At 43.6% G+C, this 15,601-nt stretch overlaps 1 pseudogene across 1 annotated transcript; it reads left to right on the top strand.

Moving 5' to 3' along the window:
* Positions 1–14,447: 14,447 nt before the first annotated feature.
* On the top strand, positions 14,448–15,307 carry LOC307068797 (eukaryotic translation initiation factor 2 subunit 3-like; annotated as a pseudogene). Its single transcript has one exon. The product of its transcript is annotated as a eukaryotic translation initiation factor 2 subunit 3-like (transcript).
* Positions 15,308–15,601: the final 294 nt, after the last annotated feature.

Genomic DNA, 15,601 nt, shown 5'->3' with positions numbered 1-15,601 from the left:
TATCCTCCAGGACGGTGGCAATGGAAACCCTCCAGAAAGAGCCAGCTATGGGAGAAAGTTGGGTGAGCTTTTTAACCACAAAATCTTTGGTGCAGAGGTGTTACCTTAATTGTCAACAATGGAAGCAGCGGGGGGTGAATACAATTAATTTCCTCTCCTAAACACAAGTGGAGCCAGGCTCCTGGAGCTCAGAGACCAAGCCTGGTCAGTTCCCTCTAGAGGGGCCCACAGGAGGCCATGGGTAATGGAGCTTTTAATACTATATTCTTGGTAGGGAACATTTGCAGGGAAAAAAAACCTCCTTGTGAAGCAACCAGGCTGTGGTGCAGTGAATGTGTCTCAGGGGAACCCTCCCACCAGACAGCCCTGCATTCTCAGAAGCAGTGCTTTCAGCCCCAGGAACATGCTGCTTGGGAGCAGAAGTGGACAAACGGCCTGCAGGACAAATCCGGCCACAGCCTGTGTCTGTAAATAAATTCCATTAGAACACAGCCACGCCCATGGAATTATGTATTGTCAAAGGCTGCTTTCAGCTACAACTGCAGACGGGAGTACAGTGTCCAAGAGGGACTTGTTCCAGGACCCCCTCAGATACTAAAATCCACAGATGCTTGACTCCTTTATATAAAATGGTGTAGAATTTGCATAGAACCTACACACAGCCTCCCGTATACTTTAAATCATCTCTAGATTATTTATAATACCTGGTACGATGTAAATGCTACATAAATAGCTGCCTGTGTGTGACGAATTCAAGTTTTGCTTTTTGGAGCTTTCTGGAATCTTTTTTCCAAATATTTTCCATCTCTGAGGATGCAGAACCCAGTGGATAAGGAGGCCCAGTTGTAGTTTCAACAGAAACCAGAAGACACGCCAAGTCTAAGACAGTTACCAGTTAGCTCTTTCCCCAAAAACAGTTGTAAAGCCCTGCCCTGAAGTCCACCCAGCTATGCCACAAGCCAGAGGGCCTTCCCAGCAGCAGGTGATGGATAAATATATGTGCAGTGATTTATAGTTTACAAAGTACTTTCACGAATGTGATCTTGAGAAAATCTCCCAGCAATCCCGTGAGATGGACATTCTGATTATTCCTGGGTTATGGAGACACATACTGAGACCCAGGAGCCAGAGAACTTGCCCAAGTACCCACGGGTAGTCAGGGGCGGAGCTGAGCCCTGAACCCAGGCGGGGTGACCTGATATGCCCAGCCTCCCCACTACCCAACCCAAAACAGGAAATCGGATGCCCTTCCCACGCCCCTGTGTGCCACCGCCAACCAGCTGGTGACCTGGGAAAGTCACTTGGCCCCTCTGGACCTTAGTTTCCTTACATCCAAACGAAGAGTCCCTTCACTGACTTAGAGAACAAACTTATGGTTACCAGGGGGGAAGCATGCGGGGAAGGGATAGTCAGGGAGTTTGGGATTGACATGTACACACTGCTATATTTAAAAAGGATAACCAACAAGGACCTAATGTAGAGCACAGGGAACTCTGCTCAATGTTGTGTGGCAGCCTGGATGGGAGGGGAGTCTGGGGGAGAATGGATACATGTATATGTATGGCTGAGTCGCTTTGCTGTGCACCTGAAACTACCACAGCATTGTTCATCGGCTATACTCCAGTATAAAATAAAAAGTTAACCAAAAATTAGGAGTCGCTAAAACACTCATGATGCTAAGGGGCTCTCCAATGATGCAGGTACACTATGAAATATTTCCTGGAGCCAGTGGGGAACCCACTTCCTCACTTCCTTCGCCCAGTCTGATCCACCCATGGACAGGTCATAGGGGAAGCTAGTGAGGCAGACCTGAGGGTGGAGAGGGGGAGCCCCACTCTGTGGACTGGCCCCCCTAAAGCCCACGGGGCCCCTGGACCCCACTTGCCACGTCAGAGGATGGACACAGTAAGAGTGGGCCCAGAGAGGCTGCCCGCACACACAGGATGCCTCGCTGGCTCCTGGTCATTAGGCTCCAGACAGAGAGCATTTTCTGTGAGGCCAGAAAAGTCCCTGCTGCCTGTCACTGGAGGGCTGCCCGTCACCGCTGTGGGGCAGGGCGGGTCAGGGGCGGGTGATGACAGAGGTAAGAGCGGTCTCCACTTTGTCACAAGCCCTGCCATCTCTCTGTGTCGAAGTCACCATGTCTCTCTCTCTCTCCCTCCTGCTCTCTCCCAGAGCAGCTCCCCCAAATCATTATTAATATTATAAATAAAAACGAGCGGCAAGTTATTAAATATAAAATATGCAGGGTTCCTCCCAGAGCTCGCCGGGCAGTTCATAAACGTGACGGCTTAATTTTGCTGCCGATCCAGGCAGTGGATGAAGCATCGCTGGCTCCTGGGCTAATTGAAGCTGTTAAGGAAGTGGAGGAGAGAGATGATTGCAGGCAGCCCCAGTCCTGCCCGCGGGGAGTGGAGGGGCGTCTCCACCCTGTCACCACAGCCACCGCACCAGGGCCTCGGAATCCCCAAAAGCGCGCTCCTCCCCTGGATCCACAGATCTGTGACTCGGAATCTCCATCTGGAGTCACTTTAAAAGCCAAAAGAGGTCCCTGAGCCTCCCATGGAGAAAAGCAGTTTCAGACACAGATTGGGGTAGAGTTGATATAGGGTTGGTTTTAGGATCATCTGAGGGCTTCTGGCCCTCAAATCCCAGGCTGTGTGGAAACAACCCAAATGTCCATCAACAGAAAAATGGATAAACAAACACTGGCATATTTATACCATAGAATATCATTCGGGCATAAAAAATGAAACAAAGGGGCTTCCCTGGTGGCGCAGTGGTTGAGAGTCCGCCTGCCGATGCAGGGGACACGGGTTCGTGCCCCAGTCCGGGAAGATCCCGCATGCCGCGGAGCGGCTGGGCCCGTGAGCCATGGCTGCTGAGTCTGCGCATCCAGAGCCTGTGCTCCACAACGGGAGGGGACACAACAGTGAGAGGCCCGCGTAGCGCAAAAAAAAAAAAAAGCCACAATGATATATCACCTCACACCTGTCAGAATGGCTATCATCAAAAAGCCTACAAATAACAAATGTTGGTGAGGATCTGGAGAAAAGGAAACCCTCATACACTGCTGATAGGAATGTAAATTTGTGCAGCTACTATGGAAAACAGTATGGAGGGTCCTCAAAAACTACAAACAGAACTACCATATGATCCAGCAATCCCACTCCTGGGTATATATTTAAAGAAAAGTAAACACTCATTCGAAAACATACATGCACCCCAATGTTCATAGCAGCATTATTTACAATAGCAGAGATATGGAAGCAACCTAAGTGTCCATCAACAGGTGAATGATAAAGAAGTTGTGATACACACACACACACACACACACACACACACACACACACACAGTGGAATATTACTCAGCCATAAAAAAGAATGAAATTTTGCCATTTGCAACAATGTGGATGGACCTAAAGGGTATTGCTTAGTGAAATATGTCAGACAGGGAAAGACAAATACTGTATGTTATCACATATATGTGTAATCTAAAAAAATAAAACAAATGAATGAATATAACAAAAAAGAAACAGACTCACAGATACCGAGAACAAACGAGTGGTTACCAGTGGAAAGAGGGATGGGGGAGGGGCATGATATGAGATTAAGAGGTACATACTACTATGTATAAAACAAATAAGCTACAGGGATACATTGTACAGCACAGGGAATATAGCCAATATTTTATAATAACTTTTTTTTTTTTTTTTTTTTTGCGGTACGCGAGCCTCTCACTGCTGTGGCCTCTCCCGTTGCGGAGCACAGGCTCCAGACACGCAGGCTCAGCGGCCATGGCTCACGGGCCCAGCCGCTCCGCGGCACGTGGGATCTTCCCGGACCGGGGCACGAACCCTTGTCCCCTACATTGGCAGGCGGACTCTCAACCACTGCGCCACCAGGGAAGCCCTATAATAACTTTAAATGGAGCATAATGTATAAAAATATTGAATCACTATGTTGTACACCTGGAACTAATATAACATTGTAAATCAGCTATACCTCAATAAAAAATAAACAGTGTATTAACTAACAAGTATTGATTAAGCAACCACTCCATTCCTAGCCATGTGCTAAGCCTTGTGCAGGAAGCAGGGGAAGGGTATCGGGCACCAGATAGGGTAGATAGAGAACAAGCGTAAGAGACCATCCCTGCCCTCCAGGTAGGAAGGCAAAACCAACACAAATTAAGCCATTGGAAAGCAAAGAACAGCCATGTACAATCAGTACTGATGTGATGCTGGAGAAAGCACTGTGAGTTTCGGACCCCGAGAGCCCAGGGTTCTGGGTTCTAGGAATGCTCTGTGACCAAGTCTAGGAGCCATTTGGAAGTCACTTAAATATTTTGACTTTAGTTTTCTTGCTTTTAAGAGGAAAGAGTTAGCTTTAAATTCCTCAGAGATCCTTTCTGGCTTTAAAAATCTGATACTAAGCAAAATTAAAAGACACACCAGGAAATATATTTTTCATAGATATGTCAGAAGATGGATGCTCTTAATACATAAAGGGGTTTTGAAAAATCAATAGGAAAAAAGATGAATACCCCAAAAGGAAAAAAACAGATAAATAACACAGGTTTTCATACAAAAATTTTCCTACTAATTATAATAAAGAAAAACTGGAAACTGTCTAACTCCAAAGCAAAGAATAGTTTTTGTCTTAACTGTGACACAGTCATATCACAATCATTGATAATCATTTCATAGTATTTAATGATAAAGTGTTTGTAATAAAAGAGGAAAAAAGAATAAAAACTTTCAGAATTCCAGTTTTATGTCTTGTTTTTCAAAAAAAAAAGACATTTATAGATAGATGATAAGTAGGCTAGAAGGAAATGGACCCAAAAGTTAACAGCAGTTATCCCTGAGTGTAGGTTAATAATTTTAATTCTCCTTTACTCTTTTATGTTTTTCTGAAATTCTACAATAAACACATTATTTTCTAATTTAGAAGAAAAATGTTTAATCTATGATGCAACAACATAGCAAATTCAGGGTTTTACATTCAGCTCCATTAAAATTTCATTTTAGCATCAAAGTGATAAAGCCTTCACTAAAATAAATTTTCGAAGGTTATTAAAAACAGCCTTTATTATTCTGCAACTGTTTCTCCATAACACCATCTGTCTCACTCAATTGTTGATTAACCTGTCTAAATTCTCAACTATTCATTAAATGTCTTGAGGACAGGCATCTAGTCAAATTTATTTCCAACACCAAATACCATAATAGGTGTTCAGGAGATGCTGGTTGAACCGAGGGCAAGAATTGAGAGAGCATCATTCTGGAAGAAATTGAGCAAAAGGCAATAGAAAGTGAGGTGGGGGGCCTTGAAGGATGGGTAGCCATGGACTATTTATAGGTTCATTCATCTATAGAGTGAATGTGCTAGGTCTCGAGTGCTGTGCTGACACTGAAGTTCCTGAGTTAAGCAGGACCCAGAGCCTCGCAGCTTAGGGATCAAGGCAGACACGCCAAACAGTGATGAGGACAAAATAATAGAGCTGAAACAAGAGCACAAAGGAAGAAGCTGTTCATCCTGCTGGTGCTGGAGGGCAGAAAGAGAAGCAGGGAGAAGGGACCGGACTATGAGGACAGTCTTAGAGGGACACAGAGAGGGAAGGCAGTGATCAAAACCAAGGCTGGGATGTTGTGAGGAGAGCTGGGTTTGGGAAACTGCACATTCAAGAATATCAAAGAGGGCTTCCCTGGTGGTGCAGTGGTTGAGAGTCCGCCTGCCGATGCAGGGGACACAGGTTCGTGCCCCGGTCCGGGAAGATCCCACATGCCGCGGAGCGGCTGGGCCCGTGAGCCATGGCCACTGAGCCTGCGCATCCAGAGCCTGTGCTCCGCAACGAGAGAGGCCACGGCAGTGAGAGGCCCGCGTACCGCAAAAAACAAACAAACAAACAAAAGAATATCAGAGAACTCCACGTACATCCCCATCACCCACACCCACACAAAGGTCACAGGTGGGAAGCCAAGGCACCGGGAACATGCACACCTTCTCAGGAGGGCTCATTCTGCACCTGGACCTGGGTGGGTATCCCAGCAACTGAGACATCGCTCTCTCCCTGTGACCAAGGTCTTGGACCTCAATGCCCAACTCTGCAGGAATCCTGTTTCCCCACACGCTGGCTGGGGTACATGCCCAGCTCTATGTGGGAAATATTTTTAACCTTGAGAAGAGGCATTTCTGAAACTGAGGAGCCCATAACATGCCATCTGCATCACAATTCCATCACCTCCTGGTGATAAAGGATGAGTCTCTTTTCCTGCATGGCTCCCTGGTGTTAAATGGGATGACGCTCCCTGGGAAACTGGTGGACCGTTTCCCAAGGAATGTCCTGAAAACACACACAGTCTCCCGCATACAGGGAAGGGTTTTTTCCATCCAGGAAATGCCAGCATGTCCCTCTGAGTCGTTGCTGCCGGCTCGGATCTGGAATGCATTATTTGAAAATGGGCAAATGTAAATTAATGTCATCTTCAAGTTGAGCTTCTCAGCAAGGTAAGAAAATGCTGACATCAGCCTGAAAGTCAAATTAGGCTCTGTGTGATGTGGTGTGACCTGAGGTGTTGACACCCTGGCCGGGTGCCTTTCGAGCTTCAGGAAAGGACGTGATTAGGAACAGAGCTCATGACTTCAGCTGCTTCCAAGAATGCCCCTGGACAGTGAAGAATCCTTGGTGAGCAAATCTGTAATGTTGCTCCAGCCTCTTCCAGGAAATGTGCATGATGCATTCATTCGTCACACCATTATTGAGTATCTACAACATGTCTGACACTGGGATGGGTACTTGGGGGCAGCTGGTGACCTCCAGCAGATGTAGATCCAGCCAACAAAATCTCCCTGGGACCACTGTCGCTAGCTATCACCCCAGGGCTCTCCTCCCTTTCCTGGCCAAGTTGGTTTTACCACATGCTTTCCCTGCCTCACCTCCCAGTCACCCCTCAGTCCACTGCAGGCTGCCTCTGCCCCCACCTCTCTGTGGAAACCTCTTCCACTGAGGTCACCAGAAATCTCTCACTCTCCACCCCAATGATGGGGCTCATTCTTCTGGTGACCCAACCTCCTTCCAATGTTCACACTGCTGATGCATCACTCCTTTCTGAAATTCTTCTCTCTCTTGCCTTGTGTCACTGTTCCCTTATGGTTTTCACCAACCTCTCTGACATATAATTCTCCCCAAGGCCATTGAAGACCTCCCCATTTCCTACAACTATAGAATCCAAGCTTCTTGGCATGAAAGTCCTCTTGGGATCCAGCTCCCACCAGCCTCTCCAGACTGGCTTCCCTCTCCCCACACCTAATGCCACAGCAACTCAAAATCATGTGTGATATCCCTCTAAAGACCATGCTACCTCACATACATGCTGTGTGCCTGCTCCGCCCTAGAATACCTTTCTCCAGCCCACCTGATGAACCTGGACCCTGTTTCAGAACCTGGTCAGTTGTCACTTTCTTGGTGAGGTCTTCCCTGACCAGCTCTCCACTACTTACTCCAGAAAAAGCCATCTATCCCTCCTCTGGGCTACCTCTACTGTCTGCACTCAGCTCCACTATCGCACGTGTCACACTGTCTTGTAATTGTTTCTGCGTCTGTCTTACCAGGTACTAAACTTCTTGAGGCTAGAGATTATGTCTCAGTGCTCTCAGTATCGCTGCTCCATGAGCAGCGCCCAGCACTTAATTGAATTTTGAAAAATATTTCTTGAAAAACCAAAAGGAGCTCTTGGTATAAGGGAGATGCGATAAACACAATAATGCCGTCCCCCAAAGATGTCCCTGTCTTAATCCCCGGAAGCTGTGAATATGTTACATCGCATGGCAAAGGGAATTAAGGTTGCAGATGTGATTGAAGTTAAGGACTTTGAAATGGGGAGATTATTCTGGATTATCTGGGTGGACCCAAACCATCATGTGAATCCTTAAAATTGTAGAAGCTTCCCCAGCTGTGGTAAAAGAGAGATGTAACAATGCAAGAAGGGTCCAGAAAAAGGCAATGTTGCTGGCTTTGAAGATGGAGGAAAAGGCCACAAACCAAGGAATGCGGGCCTCCTCTAGAAGCTGGGAAAGGCAAGGAAATTGATTCCCCACTTGGGCCTCTAGAAGGAACACAGACACGTTAATTTTAGCCCCGTGAGACCTATCTTGGATTCCTAACCTCCAGACCTGTAAAATAATACTTTTGTGTTATTTTAAGCCACTAAGTTTGCGGTCGTTTGTTGCAGCAGCAGTAGAAAAGTTAATACAAAAAAAAAAGGGAGTTCATGCACAAATATAATAACTAAAAAGAGAAAGTGAACAGTACCATCAAAGAGATGAAAATAGATGCCATTGGGGCTCAGCGAGGGGAAAGGGAACTTTCAGCTGAGGGACTGGGCCACACTTTCTGGAAAAGATGACAGTGGAGCTGACTTTTCAGGGATTTGGATTTCAGACACAAGGCAATGGGGGACCTAAGTGCTGTAGCTGGAGAGAGAAGCAAGGAGAAAAGCAGAGAGGCCAGGGGTCCCGAGAACAGGTATGGGTGCAAAGGGAGGCTTGGAAACCGGAGGGAAGGACTTCCTTGTGTCCAGGCTCCACAGACTCTGCCCAGGGGGTTGCCCCCCATTCCTCAGGAAGGCTGGCACACACCCAGCCTCAGCCCTCAGCGCACAGCCCAGACTCCAATTTTCTCCCTGATTCAAATAAGCATGAATTCACTGAAGACCACCCTCCCCAACACTGCAAGCCCCTGGACAGGGGTTAGCATTTATAGCCTGGCTGGGCGACGAGACTTACCCACAGGAAGTAATTAGAAAACAGAACAAGACAATGCACAGTGAAAGAGCCAATGGGAATATCACTGAGAGCCAATGGTATATTTTAAGTAATAAAGGCAATGGGAGGCCGATGAAGAAAGACATCACACTGTTGGCTGGTTTTTTGGGGGGCAGCTTTATGGAGGACGTGGGACTTGAGCCGGGCTCTGAAGAAAAAGAAGCTTCTCCCTAGAAGGAATGATGTGGGATCTCTTGCTAAAACCCACATTGAGCTCTTGCTATTGGCAGTTTCTAGAGGTGATGGCGGAAACCTGAAAGAAGAATGATATTCACCCTCCATGGTGCCCCTCAAGCAAAATTCGGACCGTGGCAGAGCATCCTTTCCGAGCTGCTGGCAGCCACCTGGGAGGAGCTGATCCACTTGGAGCACGTTGCCCTGTTTTTGTCTCGGAAGCACAACCAGGAAAGAGGTCTCATCACTGGGCATTCGGGTGGCCCTTCCAGGCTCTGCTTGGAGGCTGAATTAGGAACAAACCAGAGGATTGCCCCAGAGCTCGTCTAGGGAGGGCCCAGGGTCCCCCCCACAGCGCAGGGTCCCAGCCTCCTTTGGCAGTGCAAAGGGCAACCCCACTGTCCAGAAAAAAGACAGGATTGCCCAGGAAGTGAGTTAGCAAGTGAGCATGGAGTAAGCCCAGGCCCTGCAATATCTGAGCATGAGTGGTGAGTGTGGGTCTCAGATTTCTCTGTCATGGTGTCACCGGTCCATCCACGAGATGGAAGGCTGAATATCCTGTTGGTCGAGTTATACCAAAGAGCTCCTAGCTTTTCTTTGTTCTATTTTTTGTCGTGGTGAAAATTTTGTTTTGTTTTACACTGCCACGAGATAAAGAGACCTACATTTCACAATTTTACACTGTGATGTCATGTGCATTTGAGAGTCGGGGCATGTGTCCTGCTGCTGTAATTTTTTTCCCATCTGGAAAGATGAGGGGGGCGCATTCACACCCCCTGCAACCGTGGCCTTCCAACGGTATGATGTGCCTGCTGGCACTGCAACGCATCACCCAGCCCACTAAGGGTGGTAAATCATTCTCTTGGGTGGGTACCATTAAAAACTAAAACCAGCTGTGCTCAGGGCCCCCAGGGTACAGAAGGATGGACCCCCTCACCTTGGCCGTGCTAATACATCTGCTTCCAAACCTCCTTGAGAAGGCAAAACCCTGAGCTCTGGGAAGAGGCCGGCTGACTCAAGACACAAAGAAGGGCTTTTCAAAAGTGGCACGAGAAGCAGGGGCGGGTAGAAGAGGAAAGCAGGAGTCCAGTGCATAATGATATGTTTTAAACCATGTGCCTCTTTCCAGACTGGGTTATTAAATTAATTCAGAACTTATGCTTACACTTAAAAGATTTCTGTCATATTTTATGAACACGATGATCTCAGAGTAATTTGCACTGGAAATGTGTCATATTAAATCAGGGGCACTAATAAACTTTATGACTTAAACTCCACATGGATCAGACGTGGCAGATAAACCATCCTATTTTTGCACTCATATTCATGCCATTGAAATACAGCTCCTCCTATGGGAAAACATAAATAAATGTGATAACATTCCATCTGCCCCAACATAAATGTACCTGTCGGGCATTACCTGTCCTTCTTGTTCCTCCACACTGAAGCTTGTGATGCTGGTGGGACGGGTTGACCCAGGCAGAGATATTTCTTCAGGATTTTAAAACACTTTGTCTCCTATGGGCTTATGACCTTCCATTCACTCTGGCGCATTCCTTTGTGCTGGGCTGTGTGTAACTGTTCAGAAGTGTTTTACAGGTACAAATGCAGTGTAAAAAGTGCTGGATGGTGAGTTATGACACCTGAGTTCTTCTGGTTCTGCTTCCGACTGACTCTGTGATCTGAGCATAAATCAGACAGGACGGTGTAACAGAAAGAGCCCAGGCACTGGAATCAAAGGTTTATTTCCATTTAACAGATGTTTTTTGAAAGCCTAACGTGATTCAAGCCCTGTGCAAGGCACTAGAAATACAAGAATGAGAAAGAATTCAACTAGAACCCCAACAGGGTTATTTGGGAAACTAAATTAAATTATGATAAAATTCGTGTTGATCTGTACATGTCTATAGAAATGCTTTGTAATTTTTTGTTTGTTTTGTTTTAATTTTTATTGAAATATAGTTGATTTACAATGTTGTGTTAGTTTTAGGTGTATAGCAAAGTGATTCAGTTATACATAATGTATATGTATTCTTTTTTAGATTCTTTTCCATGATTTTTAAAAATTCATATAAATAAATAAGTATCTGAGACTAGCCAAGAAAATTCAGAAGAGTGAGGAGGGACTTGCCTCACCAGATACTACATACAAAATCAATACATTCAAAGTGTTGTGGTGTCGCCAAGCTTGCATGCAAACTTCCAGCCAACAAACCTGTGGATATGGGAGTTGGGGTGAAAAGAAGGGAAATGATGGAAAGTCTGTATTCAGAACACGTGGACTTCCCAGGAGTCCTCACCAACATGAGCAGCCAAGCGTCTGCCTTCCCTATTACTCAAGGAAGCTAGAAGTCTTTTCTCTGAAAAAAAATTAAACCAAGGAGATTCTAAATTCAGGAAGATGGGTTCATCAAAGCACAAGAGCTAGGCAAACAGTGAAAATAAGAGAATTCCATGAAAGTCTACTCTTTACATATGAAGGACCCTCCACCCTTTCCTACTCTGTTTCCAAAATGCAAGCAGCCAAGTCCACCCTCACACACATCAACAGAATTCTAAAGCAGGAGACTGGATGGCACGTCTCTGGTAGGAAAAAAAAAAAAGACCCCCACATACTGACACTAGAGGGATACAGTGAAAAGGGTCACTGGCAACCTGATCCTCCTCCCCCAGTAAATGCCCTCCCCCAGTCAAAAACAACTCCAATTAAACATAGACAGAGAGCTTTAAGGAAATCATCAGACCCTTAAGGAAATTCTTTTCATAGAAGATACAATGGAAAGTAAACATGAGGAAAAGAATTTGGAAGGAAAATAGACAAGGCCGTAATATTCTCAGAAAGATAACATGATTTCTTCATCCACAAAGCAAAAGTAAAATGCTATTTAAAAGGTATTAGTGCTATTAATGCCCAACTTGAAAACAAGAAAGAGCTCTTAGAAATTAAAATTGATAACCAAAATAACATTATTCAAAAGGATTAAAATGAAAAAGTAAGGAAGTCTCCCATAAATTATAACTAAATGACAATAAAGTAGCAAATAGAGGGACTTCCCTGGCTGTCCAGTTATGACTCCAAGCTTCCACTGCAGGGGGCATGAGTTTGATCCTGGTCAGGGAATTAAGATCCTGCATGCCATGCAACATGGCCAAAAAAAAAAAAAAAAAAAAAGTAGAAAATAGAAGTAGAAAAGATATGAAGACTTGTTGTAAACCCAAAGAATAAGAATCCAAATACTAAGAATTTCATAAGAATAGAAGAGAAAAATTCACTGGAAGGAAATTATTGATGGAAAAATTAAATAAAATTTTATAGAACTAAAGGACATGAGGGTTCTCCAAGTGACTAGCATAGTGAATGAAAAAAAAATCCACATCTAGGAAGATCATTGTGAAATTTCAAACAATAAGATAAAGAGATAATCCATAAAAAGTCCATGGGTCAAGGTAGAGGTGGAGGGAACAGGTGCATATAAAGAAATGGGAATCAGAATGGATCAAACTTCTCAAAAGAAATCCTAGATGTCAAATGATGGTGGATCAATGTCTTAAAAGTTATGAAGGGAATACAAAAATCAGTTGCATTACCATACACTAACAATGAACAAACTGAAAAAGAAATAAAGAAAACATTTTCATTTACAATAACCTTGAAAAGAATGAAATACTTAGGAATAAACTTAACCAAGGAGGCAAAAGACTTGTATACTAAAAGCTACAAAACATTGCTAAAAGAAATTAAAGAAGACACAGAAATGGAAAGATGTTCCTGTTCATGGATTAGAAGACCTAATATTGGTAAGATGTCAGTACTACTCAAAGCCATCTACAGATTCAGGGCAATCTATTAAAATCCCAACAATGTTTTTGCAGAAATAGAAAAAATTATCCTATATTCCTATAGAATCTTAGAGGACCCTGAAAAGCCAAAACAATCTTGTAAAAGACTAACAAAGTTGGAGAAGGTCTCACACATCCTGATTTCAACACATACTACAAAGCTACGATAATCAAAACAGTGTGGCACTGGCATAAAAACAGACATATAGACCAACAGAATAGAACAGAGAGCCCAGAAATAAACCCTAGCATGTGCGCAAATGACTTTTGAAAAAGAGGCCAAGACCATTCAACAGCCTTCAGCAAATGTTGCTGGGAAAACAGCCACATGCAAAAGAATGAAGTTCTTTACCTTACACAATATACCAAAATTAACTCAAATAGATGAAAGACCTAAATGAAAGAACTAAAACTATAGAATTCTTAGAAGAAAACATAGGGAGAAATATGCATGACACTGGATTTGGCAGTGAGTTCTTGTCTATGACGTCAAAAACACAGGCAACAAAAGAAAAAATAGATAAGTTGGACTTCATCAAAATTTTAAATTTTTGTGCATCAAAGAACACTATCAATAGAGTGAAAAGAAAACCCATGGAATAGGGGAAAATATTTGGAAATCATATATCTGATAAAGGATTGATATTCAGAATATATGAAGAATTCCTACAACTCAACAACAAAAACACAAACACCCCAATTAAAAATTTGGCAAAGGACTTGAATAGACATTTCTCCAAAGAAGATATACAAATGGCCAATAAGCATTTGAAAAGATGCTCAATATCACTAATCATTAGAGAAATGCAAATCAAAACCACAATGAGATACCACTTCATACCCATTAGGATGGCCTGTATAAAATAAATCTTAAAAAAGAAAAAAAAAGTGTTGGCAAGAACATGGAGAAATTGGAACCTTTGTGCATTGCTGGTGGGAATGTAAAATGGTACAACTGCTATTAAAAAATGGTATGGCATTCCTCAAAAAATTAAATACAATTACCATGTGATCTAGTAATTCCACTTCTAGTAATATACTCAAAAGAAGTGAGCTCTCTAGGCAAGATGGCGGTGGGGCGAGGCTGGTGTGATGTTAGTGCAGCCGTGCCTTTCTCGGCAACATCTCTCCACTTTGGATGTTACCAAGTTGACGCCACTTTCACATGAAGTTATAAGCAGACAGGCCACAATTAATATAGGTACAATTGGTCATGTAGCTCACGGGAAATCTACAGTTGTAAAAGCTATTTCTGGAGTTCACTCTGTCAGGTTCAAAAATGAACTAGAAAGTAATATTACAATCAAACTTGGCTATGCTAATGCTAAGATTTATAAACTTTATGACCCAAGTTGTCCTTGGCCAGAATGTTATAGATCCTATGGAAGTAGTACACCCGATGAGCTTCCTACAGACATTCCAGGGACCAAAGGGAACTTCAAATTAGTCAGACATGTTTCCTTTGTTGACTGTCCTGGCCACGATAGTTTGATGGCTACTAGGCTGAACGGTGCCACAGTGATGGATACAGCTCTTCTATTAATAGCTGGAAAAGAGTCTTGTCCTCAACCACTGCTTCTGAACACCTGACTGCTATAGAAATCATGAAACTGAAGCATATTTTGATTCTACAAAATAAAATTGATTTGGTAAAAGAAAACCAGGCTAAAGAACAGTATGAACAGATCCTTGCATTTGTACAAGGTACAGTAGCAGAAGGAGCTCCTATTATTCTAATTTCTGCTCAGCTAAAATACAATATTGAAGTTGTCTATGAGTACATAGTAAAGAAAATTCCAGTACCCCCAAGAGACTTTACTTCAGAACCCCGACTTATTGCTATTAGATCCTTTGATGTCAACAAACCTAGCTGTGAAGTTGATGACCTTAATGGGGAGGTAGATGGTGGTAGTATTCTAAAAGGAGTATTAAAGGTGGGCCAGGAGATAGAAGTCAGACCTTGTATTGTTCCAAAAATAGTGAAGGAAAACTCATGTGAAAACCCACCTTTTCCAAAATTGTATTGCTTTTTGCAGAGCATAATGATCTTCAGTATGCTATTCCAGGAGGGCTTATTGGAGTTGGAACAAAAATTAACCCCACTTTGTGCCAGGCTGACAGAATGGTGGGGCAGGTACTTGGTGCAGTTGGAGCTTTACCTGAGATCTTCACAGAACTGGAAATTTCCTATTTCCTGCTTAGACGGCTTCTAGGTGTACGCGCTGAAGGAGACAAGAAGGCAGCAAAAGTGCAAAAGCTGTCTAAGAATGAAGTGCTTATGGTGGACACGGGATCCTTGTCGACAGGAGGAAGAGTTAGTGCAGTCAAGGCTGATTTGGGCAAAATCACAGAAGTAGGAGAAAAATTTGCCCTTAGCCGAAGAGTTGAGAAACACTGGCGTTTAATTTGTTGGAGTCAAATAAGAAGAGGAGTGACAATCAAGCCAACAGTAGATGATGACTGAAGAATTAAATAACAGATTTGGATGAAGTCGGAATTCCTCTTAACAACCTAGGGGTATATTTTTAAAGCAACAGTGAGGACAGCTCATTACCTTAGGAGTAGCTGTAAGATTATTATCATTTTTTGGTGATGAAAATTTAACCTCTAGTACTAAAATAAGGTCTACAATAAAAGTAAAAATTGGCATAATGTTGGATTGAATCTATATTTTACCAGAAATTAATCATTCCCAAATAATATCTAACTTATACATCAGTGAAGGTTTGAAAGGAAACTGCTACAACCAGCCTTTGCT

This window comes from Hyperoodon ampullatus (genome assembly GCF_949752795.1).
Source record: "Hyperoodon ampullatus genome assembly, chromosome: 20".
Lineage (NCBI taxonomy): Eukaryota > Metazoa > Chordata > Mammalia > Artiodactyla > Ziphiidae > Hyperoodon > Hyperoodon ampullatus.
This window is presented reverse-complemented; position numbering and strand designations above follow the sequence as displayed.